Below are 2,867 nucleotides of genomic sequence, written 5' to 3'. Positions count from 1 at the left end.
AGGACCTCATGGAACAGAGAGTCTAGCCTGGACTGCTTGCCTTGGATCTCATCTTCTTTATATTTAAGTTATTACCATTTTGGGCTATTGATACACCCAGGTGAACTAACTAATTCATGTACATTATCTCATCTGACCATCGCTAGAGCTGTTTCTGAAGAGAAGGTAAGGACTCTGCCCTTGACCGCATAGTGGCTGAGCTTCCAGCGGAGGCTGGTCCTGACTCACATACGCTTTGGGCTCCTAATCACCGTGCTGTACTGCCATTGCCACTTTTCCTTTTATGCAGTGCCTTCCGGTTTTCAGAGTGTTCCGTGATTATTACTAACTAAGGAGGCAGGGATGATTATTGTCCTATTAGCCAGATCACTTAGGTAATTTGACTGAGATCATCCAGTGAATTAGACATGCATCTAGGATAAAAGTTCCAGTCTTTGAAACTTCAGAACTTTGCCTTTTTCACTTGACTCCACCAATCAGGCTCTCTTGGAAGGACCAGACTCCACCAGCCTCTCCTAATATTTTTTTAAATACTTCAAGCAATTCATTCAGTTTCTAAATTCAAGAATACTAATAACAGCTATTTTCTTTGAATTAAGGTGTATTTGACAGAAAAAAACTCGCTTGTTAGTCAAACATAAATGAAATTATGGTCAATTTCAGTCTCCCCTCCCACAGATAGTAGTATCTTTTTCACTAGCTTTATTCATAATTTTTTATCAGTGAAAGGGAGTTTACTTTAAACACCCTCTCTTTGAGCAAACAAATGTTCTATTTCAGCCACAACCTGTCAGGCTTTGTTTATTGAGTTTTAACAACGGTACCTAATTCTTATCATCAATCTAGCATCCTTGAAACAGTCAGCTTAGCTTTCCAGTGCTAAAGTTTCCGACACTCTATTTTTCTTGCATCTTTTCTGAACTGTAGGTTCTAATTCTGTGTTCCAGTTAATTAGCGCTGTCTGTAATTTTAGACAACCCATATCTGTTAAGGCAACCAAAATTCCATCTTTGTTTCCAAAGGTAGCTGTTTGTTGTGCCAGAAGGTACTTAGCTGCTGAAATAAATAGATGACGTATCACTTATAAAAAGTGCTGTTGCCTCATTGGGCAGATGTCTCTTGGTGATGGTGACTAAATATAGCATGCCGATTTTAGGGCAAAGATGTAATTTTAAAAAGTAATCATAAAACTATTGATTGTAAAGAAGTCACTTTGATTTCCTGTTCACTCTGATTATAGAGACCTTCACCCTCACCAGGCTTAGAAATTTTTAACCCTTGAAAACTAAAGCCCTATCAGGAACAGATTTCATATTGGAAAACTAAAAGTGTATCTACCCAGAGGTGTGGGTCAAACACTTGTTTCCGTCCTTTGGTCCCAGCAATGAAAACACATTCAGGAGGGAAAAAAGGAGGTACTGTGGGAGGTACCATCTTAAATAATACTAATACTACTAAAATATAATAGTTCCTACCATATTTCAAACTTCATTATGTGCCAGACGTTGTAATAAGCACCTTATTTATATTGTGGGTTCATTCAATTCTCACGGCATGACTGTAATAAGAGGAAGATGTATTTCACATGAAGCAAACAAAGCTTACATTTTACGGCCCCCTCACTTGCACGGGTCCTTTCTAAGGCCCTAGCAATGTGTTTCCATCATCACATGTTGTTTTGAAATTTTGTAAAAGTGAAATGTTTGTTTGAACAGCAGTGGTTTAAGCCTGGGAATTCTTTCTCCTGGGGGTTCTTTTTTGTTACACATCCCCTCATGTTGGTTAGTGCTAGAGAGGCTGAGAGCATCTGGGGATTTGGGATTGAGCTGCAGTAATACATCAGGATGGGGTTTAGTGGGATATGTTTATGTGGTTCTCATTCATTTCCATGAATTGTTAAGTGACTCTAAGCTAGCTACCCGTGAATGACTTATCCCTATGGCTTCCAGGAATACTCCTGCCACACTGTGCTGACTCATCTAGTATTTTGATCCAGAATAGCAGGGCCAGAGGTGGTATTGCAATGGGGACAGAAGAAATGCAGGTAACAGAGGAGAAATTAAGTTTGAAGTATATGGAGTCAGAAGCTAGTCTATGGGAAATTCTTTTAAAGCATACAACTCATATATGAAACAAACTCATTAGAGCTTTTCCCAAATTTAGTGATAATCCTAAAAATTTACATGTCATTACTAATAATGAGTTGTAGAACTGAAAGTAAATTTTCTAAACCATCAAGAGCCGTATTAATTTTTCATCAACCATGCTAGAAAAAAAGTTAGAATTATTTATTTTCTCTATAGAAAGTATTTTTATCAAGTTATTGTCATATGAAGACAGAGTATGCAGCCTGAGCATATAGGATAAAAATATTACAGAGGTGTTCGCTTTGGCAGCACATATACTAAAATTGGAAGGATACAGAGAGGATTAGCATGGCCGCTGCGCAAGGATGACACGCAAATTCGTGATGCATTCCATATTTTTTAGTGGGAAGCAGCTGCATAGCACAGGGAGATCAGCTTGGTGCTTTGTGTCCACCTAGAGGGGTGGGATAGGGAGGGTGGGAGGGAGATGCAAGAGGGAGGGGATATGGGGATATATGTATATGTATAGCTGATTCACTTTGTTATAAAGCAGAAACTAACACACCATTGTAAAGCAATTCTACTCCAATAAAGATGTTAAAAATATATATATTACAGAGATTTATTAATCGTTAATAAAAACTTATTTTTAAAATTTTGTGATGTGCACATTTGTCAGCTTTTAAAATTTGGAATCTGCTGCGGCTTCTTTTTATTCTAAATAAATATTTATTTTCACACCTGATTTTCATATTTTAAATTTTGTATTCTTTGACTTAA

At 37.5% G+C, this 2,867-nt stretch overlaps 1 non-coding gene across 1 annotated transcript; it reads left to right on the top strand.

The window, feature by feature from the left end:
• Positions 1 to 2,380: 2,380 nt before the first annotated feature.
• Positions 2,381 to 2,487, top strand: LOC117201560 (U6 spliceosomal RNA). The gene has a single exon (XR_004483624.1). It is a non-coding gene; the product is annotated as a U6 spliceosomal RNA (small nuclear RNA).
• Positions 2,488 to 2,867: the final 380 nt, after the last annotated feature.

This window comes from Orcinus orca, chromosome 16 (genome assembly GCF_937001465.1).
Source record: "Orcinus orca chromosome 16, mOrcOrc1.1, whole genome shotgun sequence".
NCBI classification, from domain to species: domain Eukaryota; kingdom Metazoa; phylum Chordata; class Mammalia; order Artiodactyla; family Delphinidae; genus Orcinus; species Orcinus orca.
The sequence above is the reverse complement of the archived record's forward strand: the minus strand, read 5'-3'. Positions and strand labels throughout refer to the sequence as shown.